This window comes from Astatotilapia calliptera, chromosome 6 (genome assembly GCF_900246225.1).
Source record: "Astatotilapia calliptera chromosome 6, fAstCal1.2, whole genome shotgun sequence".
Classification (NCBI taxonomy): domain Eukaryota; kingdom Metazoa; phylum Chordata; class Actinopteri; order Cichliformes; family Cichlidae; genus Astatotilapia; species Astatotilapia calliptera.
The window spans coordinates 33272051-33291344 of record NC_039307.1 but is presented as its reverse complement, the minus strand read 5'-3'; the positions used below and the strand labels follow the sequence as shown (position 1 = coordinate 33291344).

The window sequence follows — 19294 nt, the reverse complement described above, 5'->3', positions numbered from 1 at the left end:
ACACTGTGCTCGCAGTGCATTGAAGTAAACACTGATGTGCAGCGGTGTGATGGGTAAGGCTGGGGAGGATCTAGAAGAAGAGCTTAGTGAGATTAGTGGAGTAAATGGAGCCATCCATAAAAGTCAAACTGAGCCATTGCTCTTTGCTTTATTGTCCCGTGTCGCCATGATGTCAGACTAAACAATAAGACGTTGCTTCCAAACCTGAAAGTTTAAAATTAAAATGTTCATCTTAATCCAACACTGTTGGAAATCTTTTTTTTCTCTCCATCTGCTTTGTATTTCAGGATATACAGACACTTGGCTGACTGCAACTCTGCGTGCCTCTGATTTCCTGTTTTACAAAATTACTTTCAGAGAGCAGGAGGGGCTCTTCGAGCCGAGAAAAGCTTCACATTCTTTCACATATTCTGTCAGTGTCAGATGTACAAATATGCAAACTGTAACTGCGCGGCACTCTGGGGTACTGAGGCCGTGAACCCTTTCCCAGACAGTCTTACCTAATAGCTGAAAATTCTCCAGCTAGGAGACTTGAAATGTCTTAACGTTGTGTCGTTGTGCGAGTCTGATAGAATTAAAAACGTTAGTACATTTATCATCATGCAGCTTATTTTGCACAGCCCCCCTTCTTGGAAGTCAGGATGTTATCTCTGCCTAAATTAACTTCACACTGTTATGAAGCTCTAATTGGTTTAATCAGAGAAGTGATTAGAACACGAAGAAGCAATAAATGGAAGAAGAATCGTGTCGCATTAAACCCTCAAGTCACAAGTTCAAACTGTACCGCAGCAGAGTACTCGGTATCAAAGCCAACGCAGGAATGTTGCTAATTGCTCGTTTAAAAGCTCATTTTCATGGAAATGTAAAAAGTTCAAGCTGGCAATGAGACTTCTAAATGATCTTCACTGCACTCTGCTTGAAGCCTCTGTTTGTTCTTATGGATGCACTTTGAAAGCTTTGCTCACATAGCAGTCAACAAATATCTGCTCAGCTTTCCATTCACGTCGATCAAAGCCCCAAAAGTCCTGTAGGAGGGTCCGGTTTTATGTGTATAAAGCCAAATCACATCAACAGTCGCCTCAAGGGCAGCCATGTGCCACGACTGGTTTGGGTCCTCGTCAGAGAGGTGATTCGGACGCTAACATTAAATGAAATCCTGACTGGAGGGGCCATATCAGTGCAAAACTAAGCAGGTGTACACGCCTCGCTAATGAAGTGCTGACTGACTTTAGGAACTCTTTAACAAATATTATTTACTTCCATGTTAAATATAGTTATACAGCTGCCATACCTATTGTATGAAAAGTGTTTTGGCTTTCACTAGTGAGTAGTTAAATATAAACTCACTGGCCAATGTTGGATCAGACCAAGCATCAGAAAAAAAATGATTTAAGTGATTTTGCATCTGACATGGTTGTTGGTGCCAGAGTCTGAGTATTTCAGGAACTGGGATTTCCAATCACAGCTGTATCTAGAGTTTACAGAGAATAGTAAATAATTCTGGAAATATGCAGCAAGGGGCATTTCTCTTAGTAAGAATGTTTTGTTGATGGCAGAGGTCAGAGGAGAATAGCTAGAGAGGAAGGAACAGTAACTCAAATGACCACTTTTTACAACAGCTGAAGACCACAACCCGGTGGCAATTACATAGCATCAACTCAGTGCATTTATACATGTAGAGCAGCAGAAAACTGGCGCTACGATTCACACAGCCTCACCAAAATTGAACAACAGATCAGAAAAATGTCGTCTGGTCTTATGAGTCTCCTGAGCTGCTGCAACCCTCAGATATCAGGAGCAGAATTAGGTGTAAATAACATAAAGGCATTAATCCAGCCTGTTTTGTATCAGTAATTCAGGCTGTAATGGTCTGGGGGATATTTTCGTGGTACACTGTGGGCCTCTTAATGCTACATCATTTGAACACCACAGCCTATCTGAGTGTTGCTACTGACCATCTTCTGATGGCTGCTTTCAGCAGGATAACACACCGTTGTCACAAAGCTCAAATCATCTCTGAGTGGTTTCTTAAACATGACGCTGAGTTCACTGTGCTCAAATGACCTCCACAATCACCATATCCCAGTACAACAGAGCACCGATGGGATGCAACAGGAGATTCACATCTGCAGCAACTGTGTGATCCTATCATGTCAATATGGATGAAAGTCTCTAAGAGATGTTTCCAGGACTGTTTCCAAGAACCGAGGCAGTTCTGAAGGCACCAGTGAGGTGCACCTAATGAAGTGGCCATTTCTTCTTCCTATCATATATCTCTGACAAAAAAAGTGGTTTTCTAAATTTATGTATAAGGTTACAACAAAGACCCACTTCATGAATTCATATCTGACTAATGGTCACATGTCAAATTCCTGTAACACAACCTTCTGGTCCGCAGGTTTTTACACGCCGTTATAGATTAGAAAACAAGCTTTCCCGATTCACCACTTAAAATTATGAATCAGACCGCAGACATATATTGATTATGTACATTGATTACTTTGCAGCCAACCTTTAAAACTCTTGCTTTGTCTTCCAGATGATTCTTACACTCCCTGTACTTGCACATTTTAATTTGTTAATGCTAATAAAGTTATTGATTTTCTTCGCCGGAGGAGTGCATGCTGATATCTTTGGTGGGGAAAAAAAAACTTGCATGCTTTTTCTGAATAATTTTCCTCTTCTTGGCTCTTGTTTTTCTTCCATCTTCAATCACAATTAGCTCAGCGAATGTAATCCAAACAAATTTCAGTTTCTTTGTGGATCTCAATAGATTCCTCGTGTGGACTTTCGGACTCTGGACGAGCTTCATTCTTCATTTCATGCCATGAGTGTTATTGGCATTTTGCTACTTTACTATACAATCAACCATTTTTATTTATTTTTTGAATGTCAGACCCACATCACAGTGCATACTGTGTCCCTTTTGCTGCCGCTGCTTTGCTGAAGAAGCAACGTACTGTGTCGTGTAAAATATGACCGACTGTGTTGTTTGATGCGGTTGCAGGATGAGCCAGATGTAGGCATGTGTGGCCTTGGAGGATGACAGCTGTTCCTTTCTGAAATAATTCATCCACTTTTTTCTCAGCATATATAAGCAATATTTGTCTGCTTTAGTGACCCAAGGTTAGCTCCTTGTTGTCGAGTTTCTAATGTCTAGGTCTTAGCCCAGCTGTACCTGTGAGTCTTGGGGTGACAGTAGCAGGGTCTCATACACCCATGTTTTATTAATTGTCGACTATAATAAAACAAATTTGTCAAATTTTTCATTTGATGGTGGGCCAAATTGTTGAAAGTTAACCCCAGGACTCTTCTAGTCCAAAGCCATGCTTTTATATGAGATGCAGCATGTGGTTTTGTTATTGTCTTGCTTAAGACTTCACAAGGCCTACCCTGTAAGAGACATTATCTGGATGGGAGCAAATGTTGCTCTAAAACCTGTTTATGCCTTTCAGCAATGATGGTGCCTTTCCAGATATACAAGCTGATGGAAGCGTTTCAGAACTGACCTCGGATAACAAGCCCAATTTCCATGTTCCCAGGAAATAATTTCACAATTTATTCATCTAACTAGAGTTTTCCCCTTTGCTTCAGTCCATTTTAGATGAGCTTTGGCCCAGAGGAGACAGCGGGGTTACTGCATCGTATTAACATAGGGCTGCTTCTTTGCATCACAGAGCTTTAACCTTGTGGTGGCACCACAAACTTTGTCACAGAATAATGCCTGTTTTTACAAAGATCACAGGCAGAGATCGTATTTTGGCACTATTTGTCTCTTTCACAGAGATTTCTCCACATTCTGTGAATCTTTTGGTGATATTATGTATTGCAGATGATATTCAGTGTCTTCACTTGCAGAAGAAATATGTCCCACCCTTTGTAGAGAGTTTTGAACAGAGGTGAACCTCTTCCCATCTTTACTTCTGAGGAACTGTCCTTCTCTTAGATGCTCTTTTTATACCCAATCATGTGATTGACTAAGAACCTAATTACGCTTGTGTAGCAACATTAAAGCCAGAGAGCAGCAGAATGTGCGGACGCTTAAGAAAGCGAAGAGAAATCGATGTTTCAAAGCTGAATTCTATTAAAGTTTATAAAAATGCTTTTAAAGGCACAGAAACCTTATTAAGGAAACGCATAACGTGTTAAAACACAGATGTACATGAACAGATGGTGTAACCAGACCTCGTTTTAATCTGTAGTTAAATCAACTTTAAACTATGAAGCAGCAGGTCACAAAAAACAGGAAAAACTTGTAGAACATTGAGCCATGATTCATCATTGTCAACACCTTGTTTCTATTGAAAGCTCTGTGTGTAAAAAGTGGAGCCAGTGAGGAAACGACTGTAGTCTGCATTCTTTTTTATACCAAGAGGGAGGCGATTCCTCTGGATAATAAAGAAAAAGGTTTTATAGACATTTATGGTAAAACAAGCCTTTGACTCCCTTTTTATGAGGTAAGGTAGGCAAGTCAGTCATTTCTGCACTGGCTCCATTTTTCCCTCCATCCTTTACATACAGAGTTTTTGGAGGTTTATTCTTTTTAAACTGTCAGTGTGAACAGGTGTCTGCATACAAGTTTTACTTCAAGTAGTCTCAGCAATTCGACATAAAGATATGTGCAGTGCTTACGCAGTTATCTTAAAAACAAACCTTTTCAAGATCATCTGATAAAAGTCAGTCAAAAGTGCTGTAAAAAAAAAACAAGGTGTTGACATGTTTTTGAGTCAAAATACGTGACAATCGATAGTTTTGTGTTATTTTTGTGTTGTTGTTTTTATGATTCCTGCAGCAGTAGCTTAACGTTGATTTAACTACAGATAAAAATGAGGTCAGGCTACCCCATCTGTTCAAAAACAGAGTACTGTAAAATTAAATGAAGTTAAGAGGCAAACCCTGGTTATAGTGTGAGTCGGTTGATAACCATTAACCATTGTGCAGTAGATCAAATATGTTTTCAACCCTCTTCTTTCTGTAATTCAGCATTTAAAAAAAAATAGAAGAGCAGTAACTGTCACCACAGCACATCATACCGTGTCCTCAGGTTTTGTTAACATTCTCAGGCATGGTGTTAAACAGTGACTTGATAGACCATCACCACGTGGGTGTGTTTAGGGCGTAAGCAAAACCACTGGAGTGTAATATTTGCTGTACTTTGTGACCAAGGAGATTGCAGAATGCTGTGTTTGTTCAGCCCACGCTCACCTGATACTTCTCACCTTTAATGGAAGAGCTCATTACCTGCCTGGAAAAAAAAAAAAGAGAGCACAACAGACAGGACGCTGTCTACCTGATCCTGGACCGCTGACTGTGGCTGCGAGAGGCAGGAGAAAACTGGGAAAGGTAAACATGCACCACTTTAATATTTAAAAACGCCGCAAACTGAAATATCTATGTGGAGGAAAAGCGGAGAGCTGTTAGTCCGTGTGTTTAAAAAGATGCAGCCGTGACAGCACGTCTGCCACTATTTTGATAGCGTGAGAAAGTTCTGTGGTTTTTATTCTGTCAAGCGTTTTGAAATGCTTCCTGTGTGCTGTAATGAAGTCTGACACTTTTGTCTCTCAGAGTAAACGACACAGCAAAACCTGCTCGTTCAGAGTGTGCTGATGAACACAAAGGGGGAAAAAGTCACTGGAAGTATGGAAGAGCAGAAATTAGTCCTCAGTTTCTCTTTCCGCCCTTTTGTCTCCCCACTCGTAACGTTTCCCTCGTAATCAAACAGCCCCGAGCAATAGTGATAAGCAAGCGCAGGAAGCGTTTCCCAGTCAGCAGTAATCTCCTACACATTGAACACATTACAAATCCACCTACAGATGACTGACTGCCAGGTTTTACGGGACCCTAACCACACCCTGGCTCCATGAAAAAAACAGAAGCAATTAAATGCTTCTCTTCCTGTCTCATAAAGCATTGATCTTTCCCTTGTATTTGGTTTACACACTATATCCGTCTGGAAAGTCCAGTGCTCTCGCTCTGTCTCCATATCCAGATTCCTGTCGCCCTAAAATTGTATCCAAGGAAAACTTGGAACAAAGGTGTCATCTGAGAAGAGTCTTTTGCTGAATATTTTATCCTGTGTGTGTTGCCTTGGGTGCAGACATTCTAGGAAACTTCTGTGAAAATGAGATGCGTGTTGAGAACTGGATCTTTGTTTGTCCCGTTTCTTTTAAACTGAGACTTTTCTGGCTTTTCTATATTTACAGAGACTGTTTTGTTCCAGTTTCATGAACCGTTTAAATCTGCTGGTATAAAGGTGTGATTGTGTTCTGGATGTGAGATGGAGATTAAATGACTATCTGGTTCACCCGGTAGATTTTCCTCTGGAAAGGCACGCTGGTGTTTCTCCTGTTCTGTGCTCATGTTAGAGCCCTGAACACGTTCTGTTACATGCAGAACTTCCTAACATCGACCAGGATAGCAGTGACCTGGTTTGGTTCAGACTTCTCACTTATTTTCGGAAAGCTGAAAGGAATTATTAACAACTATAAGGCCAAAAGATAACATCTCATAGTTCCTGAAAACACTTGTTTCATTCATGGCTTAAAACAGAGCCTAACCCTAACCATACCAGTTTTTCCAGCGACTTGCAGAAAGTAACCAGGTTAACACAGTTTTGCTGATGTTACATGGTAAGGCACAAGGGTCAAGACATATATATGTTTTTCCAGAGACAGTTTTAGTGCAGTGAGCATAAAATAATCCCTGAAATCAGCCAACGTACCCATGATTGACCCAGATGAATCAGAGGGTGTAGCTTTGGGTACTTTAACAGAAGCTATGACCCCGACAGCAGAGTGACAGTATGTGTCAGATCTGCTTTGGCTCTAGCTATCATTAAAAGCATCTTCATAATCCTGCTTCGTGAGACAGGACAGACTTCTGGTGTGAGCCATAAAAAAAAAAAGTGTCGCACTCAGACTGCTGACAGGCTGATATCAATATTTAAAGTGCAGACACAGTGTAGGTCTCTAACCCCCCTCCCCCCACCCCACAGTGGCTGCTGATTGCTCAGAGGGCGAACAAAGTGAGGCTTTGAGGTTGAAGATCTCAGGCTGTTATGAGGGATGTTACGCTCTAGGGGGCTTAGCATCCAGCTGTATTTACTGTATCACTAATAAGCAGAGATGTTGCCAACTTCACTGGCTTACTGATACAGACACTTGTTAAAAAGCAATGGATCACAGGCTATTTAAAATCTGAACCATATCACAGCTGCCAAATAATGAGCATCTAGACTCCTTGAGCTCCCTCGAGACCCGAGTCTCAGAAAAAGGGACTCAAGTGTAACCTGAAACTAAAATGGAAACAGGTGAAGTCACACAAAGTTGGGGAGATATGTAAATCCTTTGTTACACCTGCTAGCGCCAGGCAGATGTACAAAGGATGAAATACTAGCTGACTTTAGATCTCTCAGGTGTTCCTTTCAAAAACCCTGGACTAAATTTGTGAAGGACAGCGGGCTTTGTTTATCCACATGAAGTAGAAACCAGAGGGCAGCTTCTGATGCTTGACAGCATCGGTTTGTATAAAAACGTTTGCGTGATCAACTCATTGAGCCTCTTATTATTGTAACTCACAGCTTCGATTGCTGTAAGGCATCTACACACCGGACGTGTAAGATTCATGAGAAAATTCATGGGTTCAAAATGTTTTTCTGACTCACCTGTTGTTAATGCAGCTGTTTACACCCACTGAGTAAACGTTTCCAATTTTTCACATGCAAATAAAAAGATCTGACCAATCAGATCACTGCAATCTGGCAGTGACTGGCAACAAGTGGACTCGTAGATCAAAGTGCGCACTGCTACTTATATAGACATAAAATAATACTGTTTTACCAGGCGCTGCTCTCTGGACAATCAGCTCTCTACCTGCTCTGGTGCTAACTCTGATAACAACAGCTCAAACTACCTCACTGACATTCTGATTTACGTCTCTTTCTAAACGCGCTCGGCGTGTGAAGGTCTTTAGGCTACAGATCTACATTGAAGCGATGGCGGTCTCGGGTACTGAGGCAAACTTGTGCAACGTGAGCTTGTAATGTGCACATTAGGTGCATTAGGAATCACTTCCCCTGTTTCTGTCAGTCTTGAAAAGAACAAGCAGAGATGTTCTTTCTTCTTTAAGCAAGAGGCTTTCGGGCCTGGTCTCACTGCATGACTTCAGTGAAACCCTGAGTTAAGTTAAGCAATGTGACAAAGAGGAACATTCACCCCTCGGAGGTTGTTTCCTTTTAAGGGTCGGTGCAGTTTATTGTTCCAGTTTATTCAAGCATGCATAGCCACAAATAGCATGAATAGTCCTCCACCCTTTGCCACAGGCAGGAGGAGGACACAAGTTGGTAGACATGTTAGAACAATAACCAGCTTATTACAGATAGCCATTAATTTTTGCTAGATTAACTCTTACGCTTCACACTGTGTGCATGCAGGAATTTGACTTTTTCTCCAAAAAAACATTTGTGTTTGTTTGAGATTTACTTTGGTAAGCTAATTAAACCAATGGAAACTTTAGATATTTTATTTTTTTATTAGTTTTAAATTCTTTCTCTGATTTATTTATTTATTTATTTATTTTGCATGTAATGCGTCTTAATAGAGACGTGGGGATAAGGGAGGGGCTCGACGTGCAACGCTTGTCCACACTTGTTCGGTACCAGAGCCATGATGTTAGTAAAGTACAAACTATGAAGACTGTAGCTGACGATAACAATGGAGATACAGACTCACACTTTGTGTGCTTATTCTGACCACATCTGTCATTTCTTGGTGCAGAATAACTCAGGATGAACCAACTTTAGCTTCTGCCTGGACTCTCTTGCGTGGCACAGAGTAATCACAAAACCAGATAGACATGCTTTTGTTACATACTAGCGTAGAACATAATCGTGTCATTTAAAAAAATGTTAATGATACACAAATGTGTTTGCACACTCCAGCTCTCAGCAGATGCTAAACATTGCATTTGTTTGCCTGCTGATAGTCATGGTAGCAGACACTCTCTCCTCCTACCTACGCTCATATCCTGAGTGTAATTCATTTGCCATAAAGGGATAAAGAAACATAATCAGCACACTTACATTAAATCTGACCTGAAGCATCATTATTAAAGGGATTTTTAGAAAAAGAAATACATCGTCCCACGCCTTCAGCTCTTCCTCGTTTACTGCATACATCAAATTTGAAGTTTTGAAGTCTGCATATGTGCAAGCTGTGGCGTATAGAGGACCCAGATACAGGACGCAGAACACTAAATCAGAAGTGAGCCTTTGTTGTAGCTGATAAATATACCCAAAAAAAAAAAAAAAATACACAAAGTCTACATAATGTCTAAACATTGCCAAAACAAAGAAAAAACAAACAAGAAGACCAACAGAAATGTGCAATCTAAACAGGCAGAATGAGCACAGAGGCAACGATCAGCCAGAAGAAAGGAAGAGCACGACAAACACATGGGGAAGGGAATTCAGGATGCACGCACGCACACATGCTAAACACACGAAACACAGGTGCATGCAATGAGCAACAGGTGGAAGGAATGAGGGAATCAGGGGCCAGACAGGAAGTACCAGTAACAGTAACCTCCAAAATAAAACAGGAAGCCAACAAAAGAGACTGATAGAATAACTTTGGAGAAAAGAGGGACAATTGGAAGCAATGGGGAGATTGCTGCTACTCCTTCTACTACTACTAATAGTAAACATTATAATAATAAAAGGCAGTAGGATTAGAAATGAAAAGAAAACAAGCCAGGGCGAAGGCAGGAATTAAAAAAACAGAGTAGGAATAGTTACGGATTAAAAATGGTGTGTGTGTGTGTGTGTGTGTGTGTGTGTGTGTGTGTGTGTGTGTGTGTGTGTGTGTGTGTGTGTGTGTGTGTGTGTGTGTGTGTGTGTAAAGGCAGGTGACACTGGGCAGTGTAGTGTATATGTGTTGGATTTGTTTGGGAAAGGTGCAGGTTTACATCCAGCTCTGCACTTAATGGTGCCTAAAGAGCCAAATATGGATTTGTCATAGCAGCAAAGCGGCCGTTCAGCTATCTAAACACATGTGTAATGGATAGTATTATACTGAACTGGGCCATCATTTTAACCCGCTCATGACTGAAAATCACATGTTATTACTTTAAAAAAATACTAAAACTGAGAGAAAAATTCCCTGTGTTCCACTTTTTCCACTATTTACACATAACCAGCTCCTAGTTCAATAACACTGAACGAATATAAGAGCTGCACCGTTTGCGTTTAACTGAAGGGCAACATTGCCCGAGGTGAGCTCCGAGTTACAACCTGCTGTTTCTCTGGCGCCCCCTTCAGGACATACATCACATTGCCTGACAGCAGTCGGTGTGTGTGTCTCCTCACACTGTATCCAACAACAGGGTCTGGTGTGCCTCACGGGGTCCCTGCTATATGGACATACAGTTTTCTTGCAGTTCTGCAGAAAAAAAGGGGGTGGGGTGTCTTAAATACAGGCAGCGTTTACAGGCGAGCTCTGCGTGGATCACAGGTGAGGTCACAGCAATAACAGTCTTATATGTTCCAGCCGCTGCACGGTCATATCTCATTTTTCAAATCTCATGATGGGCGCCCCCTCCGTCCCGCTGATAAGCAGCATAACGGGGGGAGGAGCTCTCTCCTCACGGGGCTCCTCCTTCCGCTCCCTTAGTTTTCTTCCACTTGCTCCCCCCAACGCCACCCACCCCCCCTACACACACACACACACACGCACGCACACTCATCTGCACCTCCTCCTGCTCTTCGCAGCTCCGATCGAGAGGAATAGAGGGCAGATTATGAGAATATACGTGAACGCCGAGGAGTAGCGGGGGTTCTTCTCCTCCTGTGAGCGGAAAAGGCGTCGCGGAGGACGGGAGAGAGAGGGACGCATCGTGGACAGAGACCGAGGAGACGGAGGGAGGAGGCGACAGCGGCTCGTAAACACGACGGAAAACGGCAATCAGCGCGGCAGAAAGCAGCTATCACCCCCTCTATCTCCCGCCTGGCACCACCAGCACCATCGACACTAGTGACACCCCCGAGTCCCTTCGCATCATTCCGTCTCCATCCTATTTTTGTACGTTATTGCTGTTTGGCTTTTGCTTTCCGTGCCTCTGCTGTGAGTATCTGTGGGGCGAACCGCTGCTCGTGTCTGTTTGAGGAGCAGCATCAGGGGCTGAGCTAGGAGAGGAGGCTGTGAGCCATCACCCATAGGATCCCCCCGCCCACCCCCAGTCGGGTCCAGCTTGGGACGATTATCTGCACATCCGATCCGGCGGATAAAGGAAAAAAACAAAAACAGCGAAGGCGAGATAACCGCACAGTAACCCGCCTTCAGCAGAGTGAGAGAGAGAGACCCCGGCCCCAGTTATCAGCCAGTCTCCAGCATCACCGATGCGATGGCATAGTGGCTTCTGCAGTGCAACCGACAGGCTCGACTCCGATCAGCAGGGCTCTCATCCACCATGACCCTCTGAAAGACATCCGGCACAGATGGGTAAGAGATGCTCCACTCTTTTTTTTTTCTTTCCTGTTGTCTTTTCCCTTTATGTTGATTCCGGGATGTGGAGGTTGGGCGGGGAGTGTGCAGGGGTGGGGTGGGCAGGGGCGGGTTGTGACGTGTAGAAGACCCCTGCCATTGCACTGAGCCCAGGGTATAAGACTGCAATGTAAGAAGGTGTGTTTGTGCCCGAGTCAGGTTGTGGAAGTTGCTGAAAACAGAAGAAGACAGGAGCAGATGTGTAGACATGATTGTTCCTTACTGGGTTCATTGGAAATGTTTTGTCCTGTGTATGTTAGACTTGATGTTCAAGCACCATGACAGGCTAGTCTGCTGGCCATTCTGGGCACTGGAAGGAGATGCGAAATATGTGCAGAGATGTATCAGCCTCAAAGAAGCAGCGATACAAGATGCTAAAGACTAAAGCTGAGGCTAATCGTGCTCATGTTTCACGTCACTCAGTGGGTTGACAGTGCACTGGAACTTTAAGGTTTTGGCATTTGATTCTCATTAAGATACATCCATTAGATTCCCAACAGTACTCTTCTTCAGGCTGTCTAAATTGTGAGGTAAAGATCGGGCAGCATAACGGAATGAACCAATTGGCAATCAGCTGGCAACAGAAGAACTCCTCTTAACAGGAAGAATGAGAGCAGAACCTCCGTAGAGGCTAATTTCAGCCGTTTCAAACACCTGAAACGATGGAAGCCGTGAGTCTTGTCACCGCTGCTCACAGCTCAGCGTAAAGTTCTCCCAGCACATGACCTTAGAGGTCTGAATCATCCTTTTCCAAGCAGCTGACTTCTGTTTGCGACAGCTGAGGCCTTCACTGAATGACGAGACATGGAAAGTAGAGTTAAAGTGAAACCAAAACAAGAACACAACCTCTGCTAGCTGAATTCTTTTCTAATTTCCCACAGGAGTGAGTCTGCTGCTCCCTGACTGGTGCTTTGGGATATCCAACCCTGCTGCGGTGGGGGTGCGAGTACTACGGGGTTGAATAAGCTGATCCACCATTGAGCAGGCTTTGCGTGAGCTTGATCGAAGGTTTTGACTATTAGAGTTCTGTGGAAAGAAAACAGTAAACCTCTTCCTGTTTCAATACGTCAGCCGTTACTCTGGAGCATAACAATTAATCGGCTGTAGCTCCATTAGAGAGGCTCTGTGGTGCAACAATAGCAGACTGCACTACCTGGCAGATCCCAGGTGTGACTACACGAAGCGGTGCGTCAGTGATGAGCGCGCTCATTCAGTTCTCCGAGGATAAAGATGCTTCCTTTGGGCTTTTTCTTTTTTACAATGTCTGTTTAGTAACGACACAAATTTGAGAAGTTCTAAGTTGGTCTAAGCAGGTCTAAGTTGAATCCACAGTGAGATAGTGGGCTAACACTTCGACTTTTCCTGGCAGCTGTTTGGTACCAGATCAGTACCTGGCAGGGTGTAAAGAGAGCAGGCAGGAAATGAATTTGAGCTAGAGGGCAGCAGGAAGTTTCTCACCATGCTTACAGCTTACAGAAGGATTTCTGCTGCTGTGGTTGTCTGCAGTTATCACGACGTGCGTTCAAATGGTCCACCGATGTCCTAACAAACATCCCACAGCCCCACGTTTCAAACAGCAGCATCAACAAAGACCGTCTCTCACGGGAATGCTGGCCTTTTAACTTCACAGTTGATGCTGATGCTGAGAGACAGGGCCTCGTGCAAGAGTCTGTGAGGTGTGTGTGTGTGTGTGTGTGGTAACGGTGGTAGTGTTTGCAGGAGGAGCAGAAGAAACTGAAAGGGTTTGAAACACACTGCAGTCAGAATGAAGACGTGCAGCGAGCAAGACAGGGAGCGAACGGATGCACTGGATGACTAGTGAGGATGAGGGATTAGTACTCGGTAGGCCTGGGTGGAGAGAGGGGGGCCCTTAAAAACTGCCTGGACTCGGCAGATCCACCTGAGCCCCACAGCTGAAGCTCGCATCATTTGCCAGATTTGATTAAGAGCACACTCAAGAGATTTCTCCCGCTGTCGCTCATACGCTGTGAGTTTCTCTTCAGGTCTGCTTTACTGGCACGTATAAGAGAGAGGAAACCTCAGATAAGGGAGTCGAAAACGTGAAGCGTGCCGCGACCGTTACGGGTAAATCCTAATCTGCCAAATCTCACGTTTTGTTTTTTTTTTACCCTGCAAATGCAGGAACCCCTGACTTGTGTCTAACTCCTGACAAAGAGGCGAATAAGCGTTGAACCTGTCGTTTAAGGCCGCGAAACGCAGACCGACAGATGATTTGTCCTCTGTCTGTTTTTCCCAGCGGCAGCAGAAAACAAACTTCGCTGCTGGTCCCATCATCCGCCCGGTTTCTAATACGAGGAATGCTGAAGCTTTTTCAAAACGTGATCAAATTTTAGGTTATAGTATACACAAAACCTCTTCTCTGTAGTTCAATCAGCATGCATTCTTTCATCCTTTTCTCCTCTCATACAGTTTTTTCATTAATGCATGCCCTCTATCTTCCCCCGCCGCCACCCCCCCCAGCCTGCGACTCAGGTTGCAAGGCCGAAACAAATGGCTTTGCTGGCACACAGAGAGGCTGTCAGTTAAAATTGCCAGGGGTGATCTGGGTTTACGCGCCCAGATCAGCAGCCTTTTTCCTGTTGCACTACATCCTGTTTCGCAGGCTCTCCCTTTTCTTTTCTTCTTTGTTCTTCCTTTTTTTGTTAGGAAATCAGCTGTTAGTGCCAACTCGCCCAAGAGTCAAATGTCTTGTAATGATAATATTGCGCTGACTGCAGATCAAGTTCGAGAAGGATTTTGACGCTCTCGAATCTCAGGAGGAAACGGCAGCCTCTCCGTTGCTTCTTGAGTCAAATGCGCTGAAATTTGTAATAAGAATTTTTTTTAAAAAGCGAGAATGTGTGCAGGAAACGGCCACAAACCAGTCTTGTTGTTATAAGCAGATGGAGGCGGACATCTGATATCCTGCAGTGTGCGAACGCCACTGAAGGACAGCAAAAGGGCAGTGAAGACAGATTTGCATGAACGAAGGAAAATCCCAAACAAAGCAAGAGCTGGCTGACTTTTGTTCACTAGGATTGGCTTTCTAGTATTGCAGTAGAGTGGATGTAAACACGGGTAGTGCAACAACCCACAAAACACACACAAAGGAATACTATTTTCAGAATTAGGGTGGAGCCACCTGCATGTGTTGCTTTAGCTGCTGGCAGTGGGTGTGCCCAACAGGTGTGATCATGTTAGTGCCAATCAGTCGCTCACCAAGTTAACAGAGCTTTGATTAGCACTCAGCATGAAGCAGGCCAGCTGCCTGCTGCCAGCTCTGTTCATGCGCTAACTCGCCGCCACCATCGTCACTTCCTGATGCCCAACAGCTGGCTGCACATGCAGCTGCTTCGACCTCTTTTTTTTTTTTCACAGATTGCTTGAAAAGTTCCGCTTTTCTTGGGTTTCAGCCTAAGAAGTGAAAGCAAAAAGTGACAAATTCACAGTTCAGCGTGACCGTGTGTGAGGGCACAGAGCGGGTTGAGGTAAGAAGCCTGAAAAATGTTTGTGTGAATGCCTCCTCAGGCCCCCTTTTTAAAGTGGCCTGCAAGGTGGACCGGGGTCCAGAATGTTGCGCCGTTTAAGCAGAGCTGTTTTCAAAGTGATCTGAAACGGGTCTTGAAGGGATCTTTGAGAAACGCGTGCATGTGCAGTGAGGGATGAAGTGAGAAGTGTCAAAAGTGGTAACCAAAAAGTGTTGCAACTGAAACTAGTTCTGATTCTGGAGCATGCAGTTTTAGCCCGTGCCACATTTTCTGCACGCTCCTGAAGTGGAACAGTTGTAGCCCGGTTCAGCAGCTGCTGGATGAATGTAAATGGATCCCGGTCGCCATCACTCGTTTGGGGGAAGCAAGTTTCCTGCTGAGCGGGTTTAAAATGGAGAACGATGTTGAAGGGAATGTAAAGGATGACTGGCTCCTGCTTAGAGTAACTCTAGCTCACCTCCACACTGAGGAGTGCTGCTGATGAAACTGGAGCTGAGGGAAGCCGAATTATCCTGGAGGCCACGTTGGTCCCAGCAGTTACTGCTAACATGATCTTTATTCCGTTTGTTGTGAGTGCGTTGTTTTCAGTGCTGAGGCACAGGGCGAGCACTAAAGCAGTTAGAAGCCATTGTCTCCTCCAGCCGGCGGGTAAACGACTCAGCAACACGGCAGGAAAAGCTTCAAAATAATCAGTGTAAATGTACCTGGATCATACAATATCTATGTTGCATCATTACCGCCATGGCTGTAATCTGTGCTGTGCACAAGCTGGAGTCGTCCCAGCTTCCAGGATGTGAAGATCGTACTGAGCTCACCCCACTAGCAGGTTACGTGCACAGCTTGCCTCTGCTGCTGCTGGGGGAATTGAGCTGTGTTCCACCTCTGATCTGGCATCTGTAGACAAACGCGCACACTCACTCACTGGGCTGGGCCTGCTGGCTGTGCTCCCACTATTCCTGGAGAGTCAGTCTGACAAACACATACATCTCTTTCCTTGTTTGACATCTTATTTCACGCCGTGTGCATACAGACCCTGCCCTAGAAAAGACTGAGCGTTGCATGAAACGTGGATAAAAAAGGAGAGTGCTGATTTGGAATCCCTCTCATGTGTTTATCCAGTGTAATCTAATCCAGATCTCCTGCACATACCTGCATCACGATCAGCCCCTTCTGCCCACATGTGCTGCAGGATCAAGTGTTTAAAGACAGCACTCGGGAAGGGGTATTTGGGGGAAGTGGGAAGGTGCACCCCCCCACCTCGCCTTAGGCTTGAGTGTTCCCAGTCCTCATTAGACGGTCGGGGAGTGTTTGATGCCTGGATGAACGAACAGCTACAGAGTTTTCCCGCCACTGTCGCTGTCACGCGACGAGCTGCGCTGATAAAAATAACATCTCGCAGCTCAACAGGTGAAAGGTGGCGCTCTGGTGTTCTATGCTGAGAGCTGAGAAGCTATCGTGTGTGTGTGTGTGTGTGTGTGTGTGTGTGTGTGTGTGTGTGTGTGTGTGTGTGTGTGTGTGTGTGAGAGAGAGTGAGTGATCGAGGCCAGGTCTATTAAATAAAAACACCGGCGGTTTTAAATTTGTGGAGTTTTTGCTGCATTTGAATCCGTTTTACAGCGTTTCCTGTTGATAAAGAGCTGTACCGTGGCCGTTAATGCACACTGACAGGAAATAAATAATGGGCAACAAGCAGCAACGTGACATTTAAATGACGCAGAGGATTCTGTTTTTTCACCGTCTGTTGATGAATCACTAAAAACTTTGTTTCATAAATACAGGACAATCTGGGCGCTGAGCTGCCAGAACTACTGCTGTAATTTTCTGCATTTGTCATGTAGAAAAAGTGAGATGCGCTGCTGAAATCTTCTTTAATGTTATTTTAGGGACTCATTGAGTAGCTAAACATCTTTACAATAACAGAAGGAAGCGTTTTCACTCATCTGACCCACTTAAGATCAAAGTGGGCTGTGTGTGGCCCACGATGTCAAACAAGTTTTCCATCCCTGATGTAGGCCTGTCGCGCGGCCTTCTTTCAGTGGTCACTTTTATATTAGTAATTCTTACAGGTTCATTCACAGAAACTCTCCACAGTGACAGAGACAGTCATAATACAATATTTGTTCTTCTCTCTTTCTGTTTTTTTTGTGTGTTTGTGTGTTTGCACGCCATATTTGCGCTCATGGCAACGAGTATTGTCAGTATCTAATTACGGATCATGAATGTTCGGTTCTCTGGATCCCCCACAGTGTGTCTGTTTTAATCTCATTGCAAACTAGAAAAAGAGCTCACTCGCCACGAAAGACACGCGGTGGTTGTTTTGCGTGCCACTGTTAATTTACGCGTGCAGTAAATTTGCTGTGCTGAAAGTGACGAGCAAGTGTTAATGTGGTAACTTTCACACCTCGTACAGAGAAGGCAGTGTTTCCTGATGGTGATAGGTTCATGATAGCGAGTGCAGGATGGGACGTTCACACACAGCCTTAGTTTGCTTTAGTTGTCATTTTGCAAAAGTTTTTTTTTATGTATTGTCAGATGATTTTTGATCACTTGGTTTATTTAGAGTTCATCAAATGCTTTGCAGGCTCTGCAAGTCTTTCTTTTCCAGTTCATTAGATTAGACACCGCACAATTGTTACATACTTCACGATATTATTGCAGTTTTTAATAATCTGTGATTATACTGTGTATTGCAAAACATATATTACAATTTATCAGCTTTTTTCCAACTACAGATTGTCCACAAAGTTAAACTTTGTGGCGCCATGCAACCCCACGCACGGGGCAATCTGCAGTAACTCGCTAACTGGGATTTGCCGCGTTAATGCGGTTATGGTGTTAACTTGACTTTAACGAGATTAACGCTGACAGCACTAATAGAAATATAACCAGAATACAACCAGCATGCAGACAGTTAAGTAGAGTCCAACTTGTACTCATTGACAGACTCATTCACACTGATGGCAACATGTTGGCAATCTGTGTTTACAATTTGGTGGATTATTTGCAAACACTGGACCATCTCTCTGAGAGTGATTGCAATCAGTCCAAATAAGAATGCAACTGTTTGCAGACAGGTTGCTTCCTAGCAGGTAAAACGAGCCCTCTTGTTATCATTAATAGCGATATTTGGTGTCCCTGTATCGATACAATGTTACCACACAAAATATCATAATGATATCTTGTATGCATGTACAAAGGTCTCTCAAGCATATATGAGTCTTGCTCACCGGTTATGAAAATTTGAAGGCTTGACTTATCAGCCTTCTGAGCTTTGTTTACCGAGACCCGACTATTGCTCGCTGTCGTATGTGCGCTTACTCTGCCTTTGTTTGCTTTGGCTTACAGCAGCATTCAGCAGTCTTTGTCTTGTGACATCTGCTAGCCTATAAAGATTGCTGTCGGACTCATTTCCGATGCAAATAGTTTTACGAGAAGCTGAAGGTGCTTTCGTCCTGAACAAATCTTCGGATTAATTAAAAAAAACAACTTGTTCTTCTCAAGTGTGTTAATCAATATTGTACCAACGGGCATCTCTCACAGAGTCTGAGATATTATTCATGCTGTATTTTAAAGCTCAGACTTATAATACAGTGCTGGTTCTAGTTAATAAATCCTCCTTCAAAAGCGCGCACACACACACACACACACACACACACACACACACACACACACACAGACAAACACACACACACACACACAGACAAACACACACACAGACAAACACACACACACACACACACACACACACACACACACACACACACACACTCTCTGTCTCCCAGGCAGGGTCTTTAGGGTGCTTGTTGTGATGATTAAATATGGATTTCTGCTCTGGCAGGTCAAACTTGAGTGCGGCTGGGCTGTATGTGTGGGTGTATGAAGAGCACTCCTCGTACCGCTGCTCCTTGTCACGGATGGTACTGACCATCAAAGGAGCAACATTTCCCTTCTCTTGCTTGCTCTCCCTCTCTCCCCTGTCTGTCCCTTACCTCACACTGTTTGGTTGGTACTCCCCCGTTCTAAAAAAAGGCACTTTCTCCCCTCATGTCCTCACCCCTCCTCTTGCACACAGACACACACGGCAGGCCAAAATAGAAGTTGTTTGTCCCTGAGCATGTATCGCTTCCTTTTTTTTTTTTTTTTTTTTTTTTTCTTTTCTTCATCGCCCCATTTTCTCTCTCACCCACTTCTCGCCCTCTCTGTTTTTCTTGTTTTTGTGTTTTTTTTGTTTTTTCCCCTACCCTCTTCCATGCTCGGTCACCTTAGTGT

The 19294-nt window shown here is 44.0% G+C and overlaps 1 protein-coding gene across 6 annotated transcripts in view; it reads left to right on the top strand.

Moving 5' to 3' along the window:
- Positions 1–4356: 4356 nt before the first annotated feature.
- The window catches only part of mgat3b (beta-1,4-mannosyl-glycoprotein 4-beta-N-acetylglucosaminyltransferase b), a 55416-nt gene continuing 40478 nt past the window's right edge, over positions 4357–19294 (top strand). For 2 of the 6 annotated variants that reach the window (XM_026171830.1, XM_026171827.1), the window contains exon 1: positions 11618–15025. The gene's annotated coding sequence lies outside the window, so the exon portion shown is untranslated. Of the gene's footprint in view, positions 4458–4517; positions 5344–10435; positions 11496–11617; positions 15026–19294 lie in introns of those variants that run through there. The other 4 variants (XM_026171828.1, XM_026171826.1, XM_026171824.1 and 1 more) reach the window with 4 other exon arrangements.